Below are 24,167 nucleotides of genomic sequence, written 5' to 3' on the forward strand. Positions count from 1 at the left end.
AATAATAATAATAATAATAATAATAATAATAATAATAATGATAATAATAATAATAGTAATAATAATAATAATAATAATAATAATAATAATAATAATAATAATAATAATAATAATAATAATAATAATTCTTCAAGTATCAGGTCTGTGCCAGACATCGGTGATCATGGTACGTCAATCCAAAAATGTGTTTTAACATTGCACGATAGAAACGTCCATTGGAGCTGATAACACTGTTGAATCAGTGGTTATCGCGGAGACCAATAAATGCGACATTAAATTGCCATTTTGGTAATTTATATGCCAAATGTTTTGTAAAATAGATCAAATCCTGGGGGGGAGGGGGGGGGGGGGATAGAATGGTCATTTTGAAATTTCGGCAGCATTTCTTATTTGCTTACCTCCTTCCTAACTTCTTTCCTTTTTCTTTCTTTCTTTCTTTCTTTCTTTCTTTCTTTCTTTCTTTCTTTCTTTCTTTATTTTTGCATACTTCATTTTTATCTTTAGACATTGTATCTAAGAATATTTCTGCTCAGGTTGTTCTGTACCGAGTCAATGCCTCTCCTTTGTTTTGTTTTTGTTCGTGCGTTTTTGTTTGTTTGTTTGCTCTCCTGTTTTGAGGTGCCTTTGAAAAGTTGACATTCTGAGTGCGGTCTTTTAACCTACCAATCAGGCGGTCACTTGGTTTCTCTTCTTTCCCCCTATAGATATCTGTTTTCTGTGTTGCTTTCTGTCTTTGTCTTGGAATGGGACTACTTGCTTTTGTCCTTGCTTTTGCCGGAGTCCTTGACTGAGGGGAAACAGTCAAATGTATAGTTTTAGTTTTGGAAGGTGGTCATCTCTCTGTTATGTATTGATTGATATATTTTTGTTTTGAAGATGTATTTCGCGACTATGTGGTCCTGTGGTTTGACACTCGCTTTCGGATCGGAAGGTCCTGGGTTCGAGCCTCGCTCGGCGTATAGTTGAGTCCTTGGAAAAGGCTCTTTATTCACATTCTCTCATCGTACTCAGGTGTAAAATGAGTACCTGGTCGTTGTCTCTGTCCGAAAAAATATTAATATCGCCTAACAGGCGCAATGTCCCGTCCTACATTTAAGTGTTACTGTTGGCCAGGGACCCCTTGTAAAGCGCTTTGAGCACTTTTAGTGGATATTGCGCTATAAAAAAGATCAATTAAAAAAAAATGAGTTTGTTCCTTTTAGTGGTATCCTAGGCTGGTGTCTGGATGAGACTTTTAGGTGATCTCAAACTAAGTACCTACATTGATAGTATGCTCTTGGAATCTACATGTTTCCTATTTGAACCAATTCCTTCTTGTCTGACTTTTATTTTTTAGTGCTTTAATGGGAGCGATCTATATTCATGTTTTCGTTCAAACAGGTCATCGCTCACAAGATGTGTTGCTGTCCAACGATTGGATTTTTCTTAACAAATGTCAACAGGCTGTTTTGTTTACAATTGTTATAAGCATATCCATGCGTCAAGCTGAATCAAATGACCAATCGTGATGTTAGATATTTAAAAAGCTATGAACACTTTTCACTAACTGGGTCACTTTGAGCACATTTTACAATGTGACCAATGACCTCGAGCACATGGAAAGTTAATATAGATAGAATGCGCTTGGCCAAGGAGTTCACAACATTGCCATCCGGAAGTATAACGGACCAACACACAAACTCTGTGTAACCATGAACGTTTAAAGTCAGGTTAATACTGTTTAGTGAGAACAACTCACAAACGCGGATGGCAAAAACAATAACAAAGACCCCATTGACGTCAACTGCATACTATCTATAGATCATGCCCATTGTCATTTTATAACTTTTCTACTCCCATTTTTTTCCTTTTTACTGGCGCTGATATGCATATAGGATTCAAGCGCCATAAAACCTTTAATAAGACAGACAAAAGCTGAACTTGTATTTGAGCTGTTGTCAAATATATTTTCTCGAGACAACACACACACACACACACACACACACACACACACACGCAGAAAGAGAAAGAGAGAGAGAGAGAGAGAGAGAGAGAGAGAGAGAGAGAGAGAGAGAGAGAGAGAGAGAGACGGTTTGTCATTTTTATTCAAGCCAACGGCTTGTAACGTTATCAAGCAGAGGTCGTGAGATTTCATTATTGGGGTCAGCTTTATCTTTAATCCCATGAACACCAAGACGTGTAAAAGGTTCGAGCTTAATTTGAATTGGAGCCTTTCGATTCAACCAAGTATTATGACGGAGCGGCCCAGATAACATGTGCTGAAGCGGACACGTCTGTGACAGAGAGATTTCACAAAGAAAATTCGATGTTGTCAGGAAGTTAGTGTATGATGTATGTTATGTGTACGCATAGGGAACGGAGATCGTATGCGCTTGGCTAAGAAGCTCATAACATTGCCATCCGGAAGTATAACGGACCAACACACAAAACTGTGTATCCATGAACGTTTATAGTCGGGTTAATACAGTTCATTGAGCATTACTCATAAACGCGGATGGCAAAAAACAATAACAAAGACCCGAGTAACGTCATCTTCGAACTATCTATAGATAGTTCGAAGATGACGTCACTCAGGTCTTTGTTATTGTTTTTGCCATCCGCGTTTATGAGTACTTTTCACTAAACTGTATTAACCAGACTATAAACGATCATGGTTATAATTCCGGATGGCAATGTTATGAGCTTCTTAGCCAAGTGCATACTATCTATAGATTGAATGAAGTTGACGTCAATCGGGTCATTGTTATTATTTTTTGCCATCCGCTTTTATGAGTAATACTCACTAAACAGTATTATCCAGACTATAAAAGTTCATGGTTACATATAGTTTTGTGTTTTGGTCTGTTATATTTCCGGATGGCAATGTTGTGAACTTCTGAGCCAAGCGCATACTATCTATTATCAGGAAGGTGTTATCGTAAATCGTTGTGTGTCGTCGCCTAACAGGTCGTGTTGTTGTTGCTCCACAATTTATGAACATTTTCTAATTTTTAATGTTATTGGGTTTTTTTGCCATCCGCGTTTATGAGTAATTCTCATTAAACTGGTCTTAACCAGACTATGAACGTTCAAGGTTACACATAGTTTTGTGTGTTGGTCCATTATACATCAGGATGGCAATGTTGTGAGCTTCTTAGCAAAGCGCATACTATCTATACATATTTATATTCCGGACTCTTTATATATTCTTGTATTTGTGACACCGTGCTCTTTCATTTCATATAAATTTTGTCTGCTTTTAACATGATGTTACGTGATATTTATGTTATTTATGAATTATTTAAAATGGATTTTATCGACATGGCCAGTTCGCACCAGGCCCCGTTGTTACATTAACTTTTAATATTTCTATTCACGACCCAATTTTTGTATCAAGTAATTATTTAAATATTGGCTGCTTTCACCAACAATGTATTTATAGGAACCAACGAGGTGGAAGACGAAAGCAAAGACCAATGGGCATGATCTATATTAACTTTCCATGTGAAAGAGGTCATTGGTCACATTGCAAAATATGTTCAAATAATAATAATAATAATAATAATAATAATAATAATAATAATAATAATAATAATAATAATAATAATAATAATAATAATAATAATAATAATAATAATAATAATACTTTATTGCATCCCAAAAAGGAAATCTTTTGTACAGACGTGTTATAATTTACACAATAAGATAAAATACAATGGAAATAGGATGTATAAAATATATATATATATATATATATATATATATATATATATATATATATATAAAAAGGAGCAGCTCTATAACCAGAGCTGCGCTTTATAATATGAATAATATCAACACTGTAAAATAGTTAAAACTATCACTATAAATTGAAAATTGAAAAGATTGCAAAACAAATAAATTAATAAATTAATATTTGTATTTTAAAAAAAAGTAAAAATGAGAAATAATTATATAAAATGATTATTGCTTGTTGTTATAAAGCCTAATACTGGACGGCAGAAAAGATTTTCGGTGTCTCTCTGTTTTCGTTGAAATAGAGAAAGGGCGACCACTTCTTTCTGACATAATAATTGATGGTCTTAGTGGATGACACTGGTCATTTAATATTTTAGTTATTTTAGTTATACGAAATTTCTCGTATAAAAGATCTACATCGTCAACATAATTTATATAGCGTTTAATGGATTTTTTAATATTTGAATTTATTTTGTTCCTTTCCACTGCTAAGCAATTGCCTCCCCAAGCTGTTATACAAAATGACAAAACACTTTCGATTACTGCTCTATAAAATAATGTGCAGAGGGTTTTATCTATTCTAAACTGAGAGTTTTGATAAAAAATATGTACGTCTGCACATCTTATGCCTAATTATTTTCAAGTGTTCATCCCACTTGAGCCTGTCATCAATCGTTACACCAAGGTATTTGTAGTGAGGAACTCGCTGGACGAATTGGTCCTTTAATTTTAACGGTTCTATCGGTTTCTTCACTCACCTAAAGTCAATCACTAGCTCCTTTGTCTTGCTTATGTTAAGCTCTAGGTGGTGGGCATCACACCAAGACACAAATCTATCAATTTCTTGCCTATAAGCCACTTCGTTGCCATTTGTTATGAGGCCTTGAAGAGCGGTGTCATCTGCAAACTTTATTAAAGGTACACTCAGGTTTTGACTTCTACAGTCATTCGTGTATATTGTGAATAATACAGGGGACAATACACAACCTTGAGGAGCACCAGTATTTGTAGTTATACAGGAAGATTTGTTTTGTCCTAATTGAACATATTGTGCTCTCTCCGTAAGAAATTCGAGCACCCAAGCAATTATATACTTGTTTAAATTCAGACTAGTCAATTTTTGAACAACCAACTGAGGTTGCATTGTATTGAACGCTGAAGAAAAATCTGCAAAAAGCAATCTGCAATAGCTCCTAGCGTGATCTAGATGCCTGTAGATGTTGTTTGTAAACAGCAAAATGGCATCCTCTACGCCACGTCCTGGTTTGTAAGCAAATTGATGACTATCACTCAATGGCATAAACTGATTCCTAATTTTAACAAGAACAAGTTTTTCTAAAGATTTCATGACTATTGAAGTCATCGCAACAGGTCTGAGATCGTTCATAGTTTCAAGTTTTTCTTTTTTTGGAACAGGAATAATTTTTGAAGTTTTCCAAATTTCAGGGATCGAAACGCATTGGAGGGACCAGTTAAAAATATGTGTATAAATGGGGGAAAGCTGATGGGCACATTCTTTTAATAGTTTTCCTTTCAATCCATCCGGCCCAGCAGCCTTCCTCTCGTTTAGTTTCGAAAATACGAATCTCGTTTCCTCTTCACTGACCTCAATAGTCATTTCATCTTCCAAAGCCCTGTCTAATTTATGTTTTTCATTTTCAATATCAAATTTGTTTGCTGTGTCGAAACGTGAATAAAATTTATTTAAAGTTTCAATTTCGATATCTTCTGATATAATCGTGGGCTTTGGATATTATAGTTTACAGCAGTTTTAGGCCCCCGCCACGTGTCCCGTATATCCCCAGAAGAAAAGCATTTTTCAATTTTATTTTTGTACGTGTCTTTACAACTAGATATTACCCTCTTTATCTCTTTTTGTTTTGTTTTCAGATCTTTTTTGTTTCCACTAGTATAGAGAGTTTTCTTTTGGTTCAATAAAAGTTTTAGATCTTTTGTTATCCAAGGCTTGTTGTTAGGATAATATTTTATTTCTTTTTTACAAGACACTAGCTGTTCACAGAATTTTAAATACTCACTCACACAGTCATTCAGCTCATCCACACTATCACATGATTCGATAAAAACATTCCAGTCAGTGCATTCAAAACAACCACGCAAATCTTCACACACACTTCCGTTCCAGATCTGTACACTTTTCTTTACTGGTTTTACACGTTTAAAAACAGGGCGGTAGGTGGGGAGTAGCAAGAGCATGCAGTGGTCAGATAAACCTAATGGGGCACTGGGTAAACATTTATAACTATTTTTAATATTACACAGGAATAAATCTAATGTTTTTTTGTCCCTTGTCTCGCAGTCCACGTATTGATGAAGTCCCGGGAGAGTAAAATCGTTACATTGGTTAAAATCGCCAATGACCATCAATACGGCATCGGGTGACTTAATTTGAATGTCCTGTATTTCTTTCCTCATAATATTTTTTGCTGTGGTGTTGTCTGATGATGGTGGAATGTAGACGTTGATGATGATGACATGAGTATATTCGCGGGGTAGATAATATGGCCGTGACGAAACAGTAATAAATTCAATATAGTCGTCCCACATAAAGTGACCCACATAGTGAAAAGTATTCACAGCTTTTGAAATATCTAACATCACGATTGGTCATTTTGTTCAACTTGACACATGAGTATGTTTAAAACTTTCATAAACAAAGCAGCGAGTTTGCATTTGTTAAGAAATGTCCAATCGTTGGACAGCAACAAATCATGTGATTGATGACTTGGTTGGGTGAAAACCTGAATATAGCTCCCATTATGGTGAACATTTATCATCGGCCTACCCCTCGTCACCACCCACCAACAGTGACAACAATACACGTAAACAACACAGTGACCAACAACGCACATTCGATAACTCATCTTCGTCGAATCCAAATCATTTCCAATAATATGACAACAACCGCAAACAACAACAACAACAAAATAATAATAATAATAATAATAATAATAATAATAATAATAATAATAATAATAATAATAATAATAATAATAATATAATAATAATAATAATGTATTTATATAGCCCTGTCCCATACAATATAAAAGGAAACGATAAAAGGAAATTGAATTGTCTCACTCTCGACAATTGACAGAGTTCACAATAACCTAATTGAATATCAAAAAAATGTCTGGACGTGGCATTGTGTTATTGTGTTAAAGTGTTCCAAGGATTTAATTTAGACCTTTTTAGTGTTCTTTCCTTTTTGTTATTTTTTTTTGTTTTGTTGTTTAGGTTTGTTTTTTTCTTTTTTCTTTTCCTTTCCCTTTTATTTCTTAGCCGTTACGGAACTTCGTAAGTGAAGTTAGTTAGAATGTTCTTATCTGTGCCAAAAATTTAAAACAACTGGATGGTGTAAGTATACGGAAGACCTCCCAACAAACACCAGTGTTTATTCCCCATATCCCCGCCCTACACCCGTAACCCCGCCCTTTGTACCCCTTTGTGATGGAGAATCTCATTTCCTCCTAATTTCCTTTGACCCCAACCTAGCCCCTCCCCCCCTTTTTTTTTAATTTTTATTATTTTTTTTCTCCTTTAAACATTTGTCAAACTCCACTTGCTTTACCCCTTACTAAGAAAGTAAGTCCATACCTTACCACCCTCTAGCCCCCCCCCCTTTTTTTTTTTTTTTTTTAAATAAATATTACCACAAGAGGGGACATATCCCTCTACGATTTTGCATTTACACCTCTTCTTCTCTCTCCTTTTCTTTCTCTTTCCGGGCCTCCATGGCGGTTCACCCCAACTTAGTTGTAGTGAAACTATCCGCAGAGGATCTTAAGTTCAATGGGCCTCATCCGCCAAATACGGTTGAGGTCTTCTTAAAAGGACCTGAAACAAACCAGGCCAACCATCTTAAGATCAAGCTGGCCCTCAATAACATGGGGGTCAGTATGGACGACATTGTGGGAGTCTACCGTTTCATGGACGCCCGCAAATATTACGTCACCTTCAAGGAAGGAAGGGAGTCAGAGGTGGAGAAACTGCACGGCGTATTGCACCCCCACCCAACCCTAAAAATAAACCTCCACATCAGGGATGTTAACAAATCCCTGGTGTCGGGGGTATTGAAATGGGTGGCTCCCTCCGTCAAGGAAGGCGGCCTCACCAGGGCCCTCGCCCCCTTCGCTAAGCCTGGCACCATCGTTGTCGGCAAACCCAGACGGGACGAGCTGGACTCTTACACGTTCCGTCTGGAGAAGATAGATGGGGTAGAAATACCCCACTATCTAAAATTTGAGGTAGGTGGCGCCTTCCACCACGTAAAAGTGAACATTCCTGGGCGTGTGCCGGCATGCTCCACATGCTACAATGTGGGGCACCCCTTCTACTTGTGCCCTACTAGAGCACGGTATACACCAGGAGTGATTTCGGCACGAAATCCCACTATCCCTCCTCCTATTCCATCTTCACCTACTGTTTCTGTCACGCCTTCCGGCAACCCCCTGCCGGACGCACCATCCCAATCCCAAGAACCTTGGAACCAGGTAGTGAAAAAGGGAAAGAAACACACAATACAACACTCCAACACACAAAAAAACAACAACAACACACCAAATACACCACAACCCACAAGCTACACCACTAAACCACAGACACCAAACACAAACCCACAAGACAACACTCCAAAAGATACCAACACGACGAAGACTGCACCGAGCAAACAGCCAGAACAGGAACCACACAACTCCCCATACACACCAAAACGAATGTCATCCATGACAAATCTACACCAACACACCACACCAACACCAGTAATAATCCCTTTAGAAAGGGCAACATCACCCCCACCCCCATCCACACCCCCCAACCCCAATAACAAACCCACAAACTCTCCCCAAAAAAATACAACCACACCATCGCCCTTCAAAGCACACACTTCACTCACATGTTCACCACCTTGGGCTTAAGCGCTTGCCCAAGAGCAAGGAAAAGCCACAGAACACACTACCCAATACCTACACAAAAACAAGCATACACACCACACCAAAGGAGCTCTTCCCTCAAGAGGAAGACTCCACCCATCCAAAACATCGAGAGAGAAAGGTCACTGCCCAGACCACCACGACACATGGGAGACACACAACCCAATATTTAAACAAAACAATACACACACTAAACCCAGACATGCAGCCTACAGACCACACGTATATACCTACATACATAAGCAACTCTAGATACAACAAACACACCACCTCTAGAGAACAAGCAAAACCGTACACTAAACACAAACCATACAAAATAAAAACAACCTACAAAGAGGATGACCCCCCACCATTGACAATCATAACACTCAACATCAGAGGCATGAGACAGAAGATACAAGACATTAAAAATTTAATAATAATAATAATAATAATAATAATAATAATAATACTTTATTGCATCCCAAAAAGGAAATTTTTTGTACAGACGTGTTATAATTTACACATAAGATAAAAATACAATGGAAATAGGATGTATATATATAAAAAAGGAGCAGCTCTATAACCAGAGCTGCGCTTTATAATATGAATAATTTCAACACTGTAAAATAGTTAAAACTGTCACTATAAATTGAAAATTGAAAAGATTGCAAAACAAATAAATTAATAAATTAATATTTATATTTTTAAAAAGTAAAAATGAGAAATAATTATATAAAATGATTATTGCTTGTTGTTATAAAGCCTAATACTGGACGGCAGAAAAGATTTTCGGTGTCTCTCTGTTTTCGTTGAAATAGAGAAAGGGCGACCACTTCTTTCTGACATAATAATTGATGGTCTTAGTGGATGATACTGGTCATTTAATATTTTAGTTATTTTATTTATACAAAATTTCTCGTATAAAAGATCTACATCGTCAACATCATTTATATAGCGTTTAATGGATTTTTTAATATTTGAATTTATTTTGTTCCTTTCCACTGCTAAGCAATTGCCTCCCCAAGCTGTTATACAAAATGACAAAACACTTTCGATTACTGCTCTATAAAATAATGTGCAGAGGGTTTTATCTATTCTAAACTGAGAGAGTTTTGATAAAAAATATGTACGTCTGCACATCTTATGCCTAATTATTTTCAAGTGTTCATCCCACTTGAGCCTGTCATCAATCGTTACACCAAGGTATTTGTAGTGAGGAACTCGCTGGACGAATTGGTCCTTTAATTTTAACGGTTCTATCGGTTCCTTCACTCTCCTAAAGTCAATCACTAGCTCCTTTGTCTTGCTTATGTTAAGCTCTAGGTGGTGGGCATCACACCAAGACACAAATCTATCAATAAGGAAACAAAGACCAGACTTCCTACTGTTACAAGAAACGAACATACATGACAAATTCACACAAGAACGAACACTTCTCGAACTTAAACCAGAAGTTAAAAATATATTTTGGACAATCGACAAGAAAAAAAGAAACTGTAGAGGAGTAGCTATAATAAAAACCTCCGACAATTGGACTGTTACCCAACACGACCATGACAACACAGGACGAATAGGGAAAATAGACGTGACTCAAGACGACTAAAAATTCAAAATTTACAACATCTACGGACCTGCCTCAAGAACAGACGAAAAAAAGACAACTTTCCTAGACTTAGAGAAAAGAATGGAAATAAACCCATCAACACCCATCATCCTAGCAGGAGATTTCAATAATACACTACACCCCCGCGACACAACTCACCATAGAACACAACAAACAGTCATAGACAAACAAATACTACAACGAATTTTAGAAAAACACAATCTAACTGATACATACAGAGAAACATTCCCACTCGGGAAAGAAACCACCTTTAAATCACTCGCAAACACAGGATCCAGACTCGACAAAATATACATATCCAAAACAACCCCAATAACAGAAATTAAACACCTAGAGAACACACTAGACTACACAGACCACAAAGCTGTCTACTCCCAGTACGGCACCCAAATTACAAGACCCAAACAAAAAAGTGCCTACTGGAAATTCAACAACAGTCTCCTGCAGGACCATTATTACATACAATACATGACCGACATCATATTAGACTATACGGACAACATACCAAATGACAACATCCGAGAATGGTGGGACACCCTCAGACCATACAAACGCTAACACAAATGATAGGGAGAAAAGTACAAGACAAAACCAACAGAAAGGAAACAAAGTACAAAACAATCATCAACATTGACAGGGCGCGTGACAACCAAACAGAAATACAAACACAACCACATGTTACTAAAGCAATAGAAAAATTGAAAGAAATTGAACAAAGAAAATTCAGAGGCCACAAAGTAAGAAGCACATACAAAACACGCAACGACTACACTGATTTAAACGACACAATAGCACGAATAGAAAACGAACTACACAATAGACGACATATAGACAAAATCAGAACAACAGATGGGCAAATAACAAAAAACGAGACAGAAATCCTTAAGACCTTCTACAATTTTTACAAACAACTATACACAAGTGGCGAAATATCAACAGATATACAAGACCACTACACCGACTATACAAAGAAGCTGACAGACGAACAGAAAGAACAATTAGATACAGAGATCACAATAGAAGACCTACAACACAGCCTAGAGAACATGAACACAAACAAATCCCCAGGCCCCGATGGACTAAGAGTAGAATTCTACAAAAGTTTCTTCCCCCTCTTTCAAAAACCCCTCCTAGAACTGACTAAGGAAATACACAAAGAAGGACAATTAACGAACAGCCAAAAGATATCATACATAACTCTCATACCTAAAGAAAGCAACACAACAGACGTCAAACAATACAGATCCATATCCCTCCTAAACACCGACTACAAAATTATAGCGAAAACCTTAAGCAACAAAATCAAAACTTACCTACCCCAACTGATAGACAAAGAACAAACATGTAGCATAAAAAAACAGAACAATAGAACAACACACAAACTTCATCAGAGATCTTATAGGATATGTAAAACAGACACACACACACACGCATACATTTTGTCCATCGATCAAGAGAAAGCTTTCGATAGATTAGAACACAGCTTCTTACACAAAATATTAGAACACAACAACATAGGCCCTTATTACAGAAGATGGATAAAAATACTATACAACAACCCCTCCAGCTGTGTAATAGTCAATCAAAAAATATCTGATCCTTTCAAAACCGGTCGGTCAGTACGACAGGGTTGCCCTCTCTCGGCCCAACTATACATTTTATGTCTCGAAACCGTTTTGGAAAAAAATTAGGAGAAACCCGAAAATTAGAGGCACCAGAATTCCCGGAAAAGCCAACAAAAAACTCATCGCGTATGCCCATGATGCAACCCTGATTCCGAGAGATATACCTAGCATACACAAAATTTTAGAAACTTTCAAAAATTTCGGCCTCGCTAGTGGTGCCAAACTAAATATTAAAAAGACCAAAATCATGAATCTCGGTCCCGAACCTTTAGAAACCGAAAAAGCCCAGATACCCGACATGCAATGGGTTAACCAAATAAATTAAAATCCTCGGAATAACGTACTGTCAAAGACACACTACACCGAAACACATCTGGAGTGGAATTGTACACAATATAGACAAGAAACTACATTCATATACATACATCAAAGCCAATATATTCGATAGAACCAGGATAGTGAACACCTACATTATTCCAAAAATCTTATACTACATCAAAATCTTCAAACCTCCGTTTACCACAATAAAGAAATTAGAAAGACGCATAGACACATTTATACTACAAGACGCAAAACCCATTCCACACGAAATACTCACACTTCCCACAGAATCAGGCGGCACAGGACTAAAATGTATTAAAAGAACCTTAGACACAACTAGGATCAGATATATAAACAAAATAATACAAGAATCGACAGGAAATAAATTCGGGTCATACTACTTAGGGACACGACTAACACAATTTAAAAAGATCGACCACACACTCCCCCATTTCGGAGGTATGACACTCCCTCCTTTTTACAAAGAATGTGTAGGACTAGTAAACAAATACCCAGACACAATAAATAAACAATTAGACAGTAAACAGATATACAGAACAATAAACACACCAAACAAACGCAGAGAACAAGACCTAATGCACGCATCAGGACTAACATTAGATAACATGAGAGTGGCCTCAGAAAACTTACATAAACATGACACTTCTAGATACAGTAAGCATATAACATACAGACTGATGTTCAACGCCTTACCAACAAACAACACGCCCAGATGCGCCTTATGCCGAGCGCTTTGTCCAACACAAAATGTACTCATTTTCACAAACTGCATTAAAACAAAAACACTGATTAGAGCCACAATAAACACAATACAAAAAACAATACGACAACCCATACATACAGAAATAGCATTTAGACACAATATCATCCCCAAAACTGACAATGCAATACATGAAATAAACATACACATTCTAGCAGCAGCAAGACAAGCGATTTGGACTGCATGGATAGGTCAAGTACACAGACAAAACACCACTAATACCGACATGTCATTAATATTTCTTAACATAATACAAAAGAAATACAAAAACGATTTAGATAAAGAGAGAGAAACAACATGGAACAAATATACCGACCTAATAACACAATTCAGATAGATGACCTTCCACCGAGACACTTCAACTCTCTGCACCACACCCACAACCTGACCTTACCCCTCCCCTCCGCCCCCCCCCCCCCCTCCCGAGTGAGCTAGCTTTATAAACTTTATTTATACATATATTATTTACAACTCTATTATCGATCAATTACCTGACTGATCACTTACTATTATATCTTCCCACTCCTAGTATTTAGTTATTCCTCCTTCCCTTATTTTTGCTGTATTATTATCCATTTCTATATTAACTTCCCTTTTCGCCCTCCCTACCACACTGATATCGCCATAACTTTTTCACCAACTTCACTGCCGAACAACCTGGTTACAAACAACGAGGTGCGTCCATGTCTATTCTTCCCCCCCCCCCCCCTTCTCCCTCAGCATTGATAATGATACACAACCCGATGAATCGATCATCCTTCTCCATACTCTTCGGCCTCCGGAATAATATAATCAGAACCATTCTGTATATAACTAATTCTACCTTTTCCTTTGTTCTACCCCGCCCCCCCCCCCTCCCCCATACAGCACATCCAATCCTACCCCACATCTAGATAGATAATACCGACAGCCCCCTTCCCATCACCCTGATACAAACGGAGACGGAAAAGAATACCAACATAAACGACAGAAGATCACGCCAAGGAAAAATGCAGAGTACCACCCTTTTTGTATTTTTATTTATCTGATTGCAAAACTATAGCTAGAGTAGAGAACACAGACCCTATTTCGGCTCTAAAAGACCATGTGGCAGATAAAACCATCTAATAGTAAATGATACTAAAACTAACATACAAAACAACATACCCCCCCCCCCCCCAACCAAAAATCCCCACTTATACTAAACTCAACAAAATAACAATAACAAACCTCCAAGGAAAAGACGTGACACAAGAGTTTAGTAAGATATAATTTTTTTTTTTTTTTAAACAACGAATCAATCTTCCGATGCGGCCCCGGCGAACTCGACGTAACGGCCCATGGCAAAGACGGCGCGGGGCAATGTGTGTGCCGCGCAGCATGCCGGAGGGGTCTGGTCCCGCCCAACCCGCCTGAAGCGCGGCTGAAACAATTGCGCTGCGGCGTCTAGACTGCCGTGGACAACATGTATGCAGATGAGATCAGTCGGGGCCGACTCGGAAAGAAAAATATTTACAATATTTATAATATTAAAACGTACACCTTGTACACCCACAGTCACACCCCCCCCCCTCCCCTCCCCACCCCCCCCCCCCCCCCCCATGGTTCTAACTTTAACGAAAACTTAACCATATTCATAGAATAATAAAATAACCAATGCTGCATAGGGAAAGACCACGTGCACAGTAGTTAAAGCAGCGAATGACGCTCGGCTAGAGAGCGGGAAAGTGGGTGGCCACCCTTGGACTCCTTAGGGAGCAAGGGAATAGGTTACTAACAAATTAATCAAAAGTTTCCTTTTAAAAGCATAACCACCTTCACCACCAGTCCCAATCTACTCCCAAATTTAGCAATAGCCCAAGAACAACAACAGACCACAAAAATTAATAAACCCACAAGACGATCGGCCCGTGTATTCAACATCCCAACAACAGAAGCAATTCAGAAACCCCCCCCCCCCCCCCCACCCCCATCTAACCTAAAACCTAAACCTAACCTCATTTCCACAATAACCCCATATCACAGAAGTTCGAATATTCCGATCAGCTGATAGGCTGCAGCCTTCCAACTACCACCAATCAAAACCCTCAGAATCCAACACCCCGCCCCCCCCCCCCTACTAAACCTCTACCAGTCCCAGACAATTTATCTATACAACATTACAAACAGCCCTGAATCATCAATAAACCGATTGGTACGGGATCTCTGTCATCCACCAATCACAACAACACATTTTATCTACTCTCCACATCCAACCATGATCAGCTTCTTAATTGTTAATTTAAATCATCTAAAAAAGTAACAAAATTTATTACAACCCACCAACCCAATATATCCTCTAACTGACCAACTGCCCAATTAACCCCCCACCTTCCATGAACGCGTTAGGCAACATTAATATTTCAACCTTATTTCATCCGTTAAAAAAAAAAACAAAAAAAAAAAAAAATTATAATAACGAACGAAACAGAAGCAGTTAATGCCAATGCCTTTCTACTGCTACTACTACTAAACATAATAATGAACCTAACAAATAAAATTGTTACTAATTAAGAGGGTCATTAGATAGGATGGCCTGGGTCTAAAAAAAAATAATCTTATGATCATTTTACTGCCGTTTTTTGAGCAAGTCATGACGGTAGGTTCGTAATGTCATGAAGAAGTGCTAAAGGCGAATTGTGTCCTGGATAGGGGATGAACAGAACTTTAATTAAATCCCTTGGTGAGATCAAGACTGCTCATAAACTTTTTTTTTTCCTGCTAACGAGGTTACTATCCGGTTTGGATCTGGGAATGGTTCTGGCTGAAATTCCGTAACCGCATTGAGTCGTCAATAATAAATACACAATCTGTGTTCCCGGTTGGGTTTCCGAAGTAATATGATAGGTGCTCTGTAATGTGATGTAGAAGGCATTATAATGCCTGCATAGCATGATCTGTATTTCCTTTTCTATCGTCTTTTCCTTAGAAAGAGGGACGGGATAGGGTTTGCATCAAATAGGAGTGGGCTCTAAAGGGTTAATTCCACTTCCTCTAAGTCTAGGGTTTGCATCGAATAGGAGTGGGCTCTAAAGGGTTAATTCCACTTCCTCTAAGTCTGTATGTCCAGGTCTGTCAGTAAAGCAGGTGCTGTGGCGGCTGACTATGTCACGGAGTTGTTCATTTCGTTCCAGGTCAAGATCTAAATCGATGTCTTCATCGCTGTGAGTCTCTGACTGAGTAATAGGCTGGTCCGGGGCGAAGGTTTCGTTACTTTACACCTCCTCAGCTACCATTAAGGACATCAAGGTAGGTTGTGCATCTCTCTCAAAATACCTTTTCAGCATATTGATGTGGTACGTCTTGTATTTCCCTCTCACATTCAGACAATAATTCGTTCTGGACAGTTTCATTGTGATAGTGCATGGGCCTTCCATGCGATTTCTAATTTTTGATCTTCAGAGGGCAGTAACGGCAGGACTTTGTCTCCGACTTGTAGATTTTCCTGCCTTTAATTTTTTAATTGAGCTTTATATAGCGCAATATCCACTAAATGTGCTCAAAGCGCTTTACAATGGGTCCTTGGTCAACAGCAACGTTTAACATGTAGGACAGGACATGCGGCCTGTTAGGCGATATTACAATTTTTCGGAAAAAGACAACGTTGTTTACAGCCAGGTACCCATTTTACACCTGAGTACGGTGAGAGAAATTGAGTAAAGAGCCTTTTCCAAGGACTCAACTATGCGCCGAGCGCGAGGCTCGAACCCAGGATCTTCCGATCCGAAAGCGAGTGTCATACCACAAGACCACATAGCCGCCTTATGAGTTTGTTGTAGTTTTGTGCTTGCTTTGCTCGGGTCTGCTTTATAATATAGCGCTTAATATCATCGTCGCTTCGATGCCAGGGCTATGCGCTGTATGGTTGCCCCAACCCCCATGTGTCTAGAATTGATATGGTTGCCCCAATTCCCATGTGTTAGAGTTGATATGGTTGCCCCAACCCCCATGTGTCTAGAATTGATATGGTTGCCCCAATTCCCAGGTGTCTAGAGTTGATATGGTTGCCCCAATTCCCATGTGTCTAGAGTTGATATGGTTGCCCCAATTCCCATGTGTCTAGAGTTGATATGGTTGCGCCAATTCCCATGTGTCTAGAGTTGATATGGTTGCCCCAATTCCCATGTGTCCAGAGTTGATATGGTTGCCCCAATCCCTATGTGTCTAGAGTTGATATGGTTGCCCTAATTCCCATGTGTCTAGAGTTGATATGGTTGCCCCAATTCCCATGTGTCTAGAGTTGATATGGTTGCCCCAATTCCCATGTGTCTAGAGTTGATATGGTTGCCCCAATTCCCATGCGTCTAGAGTTGATATGGTTGCCCCAATTCCCATGTGTCTAGAGTTGATATGGTTGCCCCAATTCCCATGTGTCTAGAGTTGATATGGTTGCCCCAATTCCCATGTGTCTAGAGTTGATATTATGGTTGCCCCAATTCCCATGTGTCTAGAGTTGATATGGTTGCCCCAATTCCCATGCGTCTAGAGTTGATATGGTTGCCCCAATTCCCATGTGTCTAGAGTTGATATCTTGTCCAATCTCCATGACTTGAGTACGGGACTTGTTTGGCAATACTATGGTCTCGGCCTTTCTTCGCGATCCGATACAGTAATCCGTTTTTGACAATAAATTCGCCTGGCTATGGAGGGTTTACAGTCCGTTTTGATTTTAACTTTTTGAAGCAGTATGGCAGTGTTGGGTCATTGTTTTGAGAATCTTCTGTTTTCCAGTGCGCTGTATTTGTAGTCAGGTTTGTCCCCTCATGTTGTTTATGCTGAGATCGTGTATTTAAAAAAAATACTTGCGCTTTTAAATAGAGCAATATCCACTAAACGTGCTCAAAGTGCTTTACAGGGGGTCTCTGGCCAACAGCAACACATAACATATAGGACGAAACATAACGCCTGTCAGGCGATATTACAATTTTTTGGGACAGAGACAACGCTGTTAACGGACAGGTATTCATTTTACACCTGAGTACGGTGAGAGAATGTGAATAAAGAGCCTTCTCCAAGGACTCAACTATGCGCCGAGCGAGGCTCGAACCCAGGACCTTCCGATCCGAAAGCGAGTGTCATACCACAAGGTCACATAGCCGCACACTAATAATAGGACATGCTTGGATGGGCACTGTTGGTGCGGCGATGAAAACATACCGAGCTCCAATAATTATTAGGTGTGAGGATGCTTCCATCACTGTAGCTTTAATTTCTCCTTTTACGAAAGGGCATTTGTTTATGACAACTCGAGCTATGGATAGACGAAGGGGGCGGGTATTTCAGCGATGAAATAAATCACTACAAAGATGTCTTTTTTACAACTAATTATTCTAAAGATAAACTCAAATTGCTTTTATGAACAGTTGACACTTAAATCAAATCACAATAATGAAACAGTTCAGGTATAATCCAGTAAGAAATAACAGATGAAAACAGGAGAGTCAAACAATGAACAATTAACAATGCTTTCAATCGGGTCTATTATTCAATGAATGATTATATTGCCAGACGATTTTTATCCATAGAGTTAAACTACTGGTGGAAAAAGGCTAGTTTTGGTGATCGAGAGCATCCCTTAACTTGGCCGAAAACTTGTAAAATAATGATTCTTCCTTTTTTTTTTAAAGAAGTGATTCCCGAAAAAAAGTACAAGAATTTACCCTAAATTTTCAGCAAAAAGTCGATTTGGACATATGCGGCCAAACGGTAATTGGGGTCACCTCGCCAAATGCCTACAGTTGACCACACGCATACACACAACACACACGCACACGTGCAAATGCCAGGGTTCCTACAGCAATTCCATTTCATAATTCAAGGAGTTTTCTCCAAAAATTACGTTCAATGTGTTTTTTTAAGGAGAATTTCTCAGTAATATCAAAATCAAGGAGTTTTCAGGGAGTTCTTGAATTTAACGGAGGCCGCGGGAATCCTGAAATACGCACAACGACAAACTCGTAACATGAATCAGTCTATCAGACGTTGGCGATACAAAGCGGTAACCAGACCTTAATAGATGATAATGACCAAAAACTCATGAAAACTGAGCGTCAAAACGAGAAATTTCAATGTCGTCCGACGCATATCCGCCCAAGCTCCTGATATCAGGAGCCGCCTGATATTTTCCTGTCCTCTTTGACGGATCATCGAGGTCTAGTGGGTGATTAGTTTTCACTGAAGTCGTTCCAAAATTTCAAAAATATTTGTTAAATCAAAAAAGTAATAAGATTTTCGTAATCATTGACCCAAAATTAGTCGAAATCATTCGGAGAACGTAATTAAGTGCCTGATTACGAAGTTTATTTATTTGTGTCCACGTGTCTGTGTGGTATGTGTGTGGCTGTGGTGTGATGGTGGTGGTGGACATATTATCGTGTCGCAATATCGATATGAATGACAATATCGAAACATATTGATTTCAAAACGTCATATCGATATCGATTTATGTTATGCTTGCAGTATACTTGGGCGGCTTGATGGTCGAAATTGGCCACACAGAGAATTGCATTTCTTTGAATTAAAAAAAATATATTCCTCTATTTCAGTAGATTTTTGTTTCCCAAAACCAAAGAGTGTTCCAAGGGGTCAGAGTGTTATTAGTTTTTGGCCATGAGAGGCAAAAGAAAAAACTGTTCTAAAAATCAGTATATATAATGAAAAACAATGGAGAAACAAACTTTTCTTGTGAATAGCGGTGTGGGGGAAAAAATGTTTATCGAATTTTTTATATCGATTTTGGATATATCGATACATAAATCCTATGCCTCAATAAATTTGTGATATCGCCCAACACGAATGTGTGTGCGCGTGCGTGTGTGTATGCGTGTGTGGGTGTGTGTTGTACGTGTAAATAGATGTATTGTTTTAGTTTTTTTTTAAATTCATCCGTCATTTTGGTTCAGCGATGGCCCATCCATTTCTTATGGTCTTCACACTACTATGTTATGACGATCGACCCAATCAGCAAAGTCTGGTCCGCATTCGAGCACCGTCGCAAACCCGCCGGTAGCATCGTCACAACACACCGTTCAACTAGATGCTCTGCCGTCTCAGAGCGAGACGACAGTAGCAACGCGTCACTTATGTGTACAATTAACTGTACGTACGGAACTTCTCTCGCCGACATATTATTATGTCGATTCACTGTGACTCACAACCACCGCGTCTCATCGTGGCCTTCGTAAAGTTATGACCTGACACTGTCCAAAAAATGACGCCAAAATGCCAGTCTTTTTCCATTAAAGAAAACAAATCGTGAGTTGTATTCAATAGTTCAACCAATGAAATAACTTGTTTCCATGAGCTCTACTAACGACAAATCACTAGGCGGTGCAAAAACCAAATAATGACGTCAAACTGCCAGTCTTTTTGGATTTCAGTGTCAGGCTATAACATAACGATGACTACGGTCTAATCTATGTTCGTCGGTCTGTGTCTGAAAAATCATGTACATCTCAATGGGCCAATAGCACAAATGTCTACCTAATACGCTTTAACAGTCGTAACGTCACTTCCCTCGTAATGACGCATGGTAACTTAGTAACTGGCTCTAAACTATCGGAACAAGTAAAAAATGCAGAGTATTATCTGGAGTACGTCAAAGAACGATCAGACGACAGTCTTTTATTCAGGACAATAGAAAATCATAACGATGTAAACGTTCTCTGTTGTCAAATTAAATATACCATTACATAAAACTGTATACAGCCGTTCATGTTTATAGTCTGGTTTACTGAGAACGTTTCACTAACGGGATGTCTAAAAATAATAATATAGACATCAACTTCGTTCCCTCTATAAACTGTGCTCAAGCTTCATTTTATTTTCACTTTCAGTTCGATTTTTAGCATTGAAAACAATTCGGCATATCTACTACTAATTCTTCATGACGATTGGTCACAAATTCCCTTTTTTTTTTGGGGGGGGGGGGGGGTGGCATTTATTCCGACGTAAAACCGTTTTGTGACGTTGAGTCATATGTCATGGTCATGTTTGGCGGCTTTAGAAACACTTTTTGAGGGGGCGTTTTATCATATCAAACTGGATTCCAATCCCTTCATATGCTGGAATATTAAGAATAATTCTAGCCTGACATCATTGCATCAGCCCGGCACCCAACATTAAAGACCAAAGAGACACCCAGACCGGCTAGGAACCTCGCCTTCCGCGCGATAAGAGCTTCGCAAAAAAAAAACAAAAAACAACAAAAAAAAAAAAAAAAAAAAAAACAACAACAAATAATGTGGCTATGCACTCAATGATTTCATAAACAAAAATATGTAAATGCGTAAATCAGTACTTATAAAACAGAATAAATCAGACTAACCTATTGTCAATATACCGGTTTCATTGTGAAGGTTATACGAGCCATCGATCATTGCTGTTTATTATGGAACGGGGGAAATCGTAGGATTTTCAGACCTCTATTATATTAAGCTTAAGTAATAGGACGATTCTACGGGTTGGGTTTAGAAGCTAACTGCCTCGAGTGGTCAGAGCATTGTCACCAATGAAAAGAATATCGTAAAAATAGTTTTTAATTAAATAAAAGTTAATCTCCACCTTAAAGTCATGTAGTGTGCGTGACAATCTGTAATCCGACTATAACAGATCGGATTAACATATGTTTCCACATAAGTACCTGGGTTGCTGTTTTGAACTAGTTGACTTTAATTATAATCTACAGTGTGTTGGGTTTTTAAAAATGTTATTGACACATTTCAGCTTTGATTTATTCAAGAGCTACGTAAGATTTCATCAACCGAGTTTTTGTCAATTGTGTAGAATGTATTCAAGTTTTGATTGATAGAAACTTTAAAACACATTGTGAGCCCTTTGGTAGCTGAGCTATAACGTCATCGGTAGAAAAGGGTAATTTTGACATAAATCGTAATTTATTTTGGCTTTGTCCCATGTCCCACATAATTCTTGAAAGTTTCTTTCATTTAACATGCCAATCTGAGGATATCAACTTGTAATATTGCCTTGACCCTGAAAAATTCATTTGTGTAAGATGTCCTTACTTATTGTCCTGATGTTTATGAGTGACGCAATGATGGGAACCCTTGATGACGGCAGCTTTTATGAAAATAAAACAATGAGAAGGTTAATAGTGGTTGTCACGTGGAACTTTAAATCGGGTCATTGCGCAAACACAACACACGTCAAAAGTTAGATTTTTAGAAAGTAAATAAACTTTAACAAATCTGGATTAATATGTTGAAAAAAAAAAAAAAAAAGAAAATACCTGATGAATCTTCCTCTGTGCCCAGCCAACCCAAACTCTCGATCAGGCATTTGAAAGTGATACTTGCCAATAGGAGGACACGAAAATAGTTCCTAATAAGAAACCAATCACCATTCTGGAATAAAAATCATATCCCAGAAGAAAACAAACGAAACACTAAAACATCCACGAGATTAACATATACACATACACACACACAGACACACAGACACACACACACACACACACACACACAACAAACACACATAACTGATTATTTGACTCACAAACAGAGGAGGTGGGGTTTTTCAAAAATTTAAGATGATACGGATATATCATGTAATTACGTGGATTCGAATCTAGCTCAGTAAAACCAAAAACGGAATATTGCCCAGCTTTAGTGTGAAGGACGAATAGTGCAAGCAACACTATAATTTGTCCTTACGTACGGCAATGGCGGTTGATGCTATTCGACCTTAAGGACGAATAGGGCTACCCAAAATGATAAAGAAAAAAATCGTTGGAGTTTGCTACCGATTTAGTACCCTCAAATACTCGTTCTACGTATCAAAATGCGATCGACATCCAATGTCCAATGTGAATCGCAGGAAAAATAACCTAAAACAACATTGTCACCTATATTTTTATTCTACATGCAAAGATTTGTTTTGTTTATTGTGTTTTTTTTTCTTTTATATATATATATAATATATATATATATATATATATATATATATATATATATATATATATATATATATATATATATATATAAATTATAAAACAAAAACCATGAAATAATAGTGCTCAACTTTAGTATAAAAGGAGCTATTTATAAACATTTGAAAGATAATTAAGATAGTTTGACTTCTACAACGTTGTTATCGAGCGTTGCTCTCATCAGGAAGTCCTGATATATATATATATATATATATATATATATATATATATATATATATATATATATATATATATATATATATATATATATATATATAAATTGAGGGGAGTTAGCTGGAACCACTAAGAGTGCTCGAGACAAATTCTTGGAGCGAATTATTAATTATTTGTTCTCATCTCGTTTTTTAAAAGCGTATTCTCCTACAATATTGTTTCGTCCAGAGTTCCTGGAGTCATCAGGGAGGTTGATTTGAGGTGTCTGGGAGTAATATTGTTGTGTCTTGTCAGTTGGCGCCAATGTTATTTCCGGATATAGGTTGCTCATGTATGTGTGTGTGTGTGTGTGTGTGTGTGTGTGTGTGTGTGTGTGCAAACTGGGTGCAATGTAGTATTGGAGTGGGGTCGTTTCGGGTACTGGTTGTATCATTAGGTTGTGTAGTGTGCTTTGGACAGTGAACACTTTTCTCTTACTGACCAATACACACTACACAACCCAAAGGTACAACCACTACCCCAAACGACCCATACTCCAACACTACAATATATGCCCCGCTTCAGGCACTTTGTTTTTTTTTCTTCGAGCAAGATTATTAGCCCCCAATTTGCTCACTTGGGCAACACGGGCGATTCCTGTTGACACCAGACATCTTGTTTGATGAAATATCTATATTCCTTACTGGAATGCCTAGGCGGCGATATCTTATGGTGTCGTGGCGGAAGGGCATCATTAAAAAAAAAAAAAAAATAAATAAATAAATAAATAAATAAATAAATAAATAAATATGGAATAATTCTCGTATAGTTAAAAAATTAATACATTCTCCTAATTCTATATATTTTTGGTTACGTGATTGGTTATTCGGTTTACAATGATATGTTTCATTCGTATCACCCCACGTATCTATATATATTATTTTTATCATTGCTATTATTATTATATTTAATATTTATTATTATTATTATTATTATTATTATTATTATTATTATTATTATTATTATTATTATTTTATTATTATTATTATTA

The 24,167-nt window shown here is 37.9% G+C and overlaps 1 protein-coding gene across 9 annotated transcripts in view; it reads left to right on the forward strand.

The window, feature by feature from the left end:
* Positions 1-24,167, forward strand: part of LOC144979718 (uncharacterized) — a 145,709-nt gene that overhangs the window by 64,232 nt on the left and 57,310 nt on the right. For 6 of the 9 annotated variants that reach the window (XM_078926660.1, XM_078926657.1, XM_078926655.1 and 3 more), the window contains one exon: positions 16,152-16,266. The gene's annotated coding sequence lies outside the window, so the exon portion shown is untranslated. Of the gene's footprint in view, positions 1-2,140; positions 2,332-16,151; positions 16,267-24,167 lie in introns of those variants that run through there. The other 3 variants (XM_078926659.1, XM_078926663.1, XM_078926662.1) reach the window with 3 other exon arrangements.

This window comes from Berghia stephanieae, chromosome 9, assembly GCF_034508935.2.
Source record: "Berghia stephanieae isolate SIO BIC M18660-M18661 chromosome 9, UCSD_Bste_1.3, whole genome shotgun sequence".
Lineage (NCBI taxonomy): Eukaryota > Metazoa > Mollusca > Gastropoda > Nudibranchia > Aeolidiidae > Berghia > Berghia stephanieae.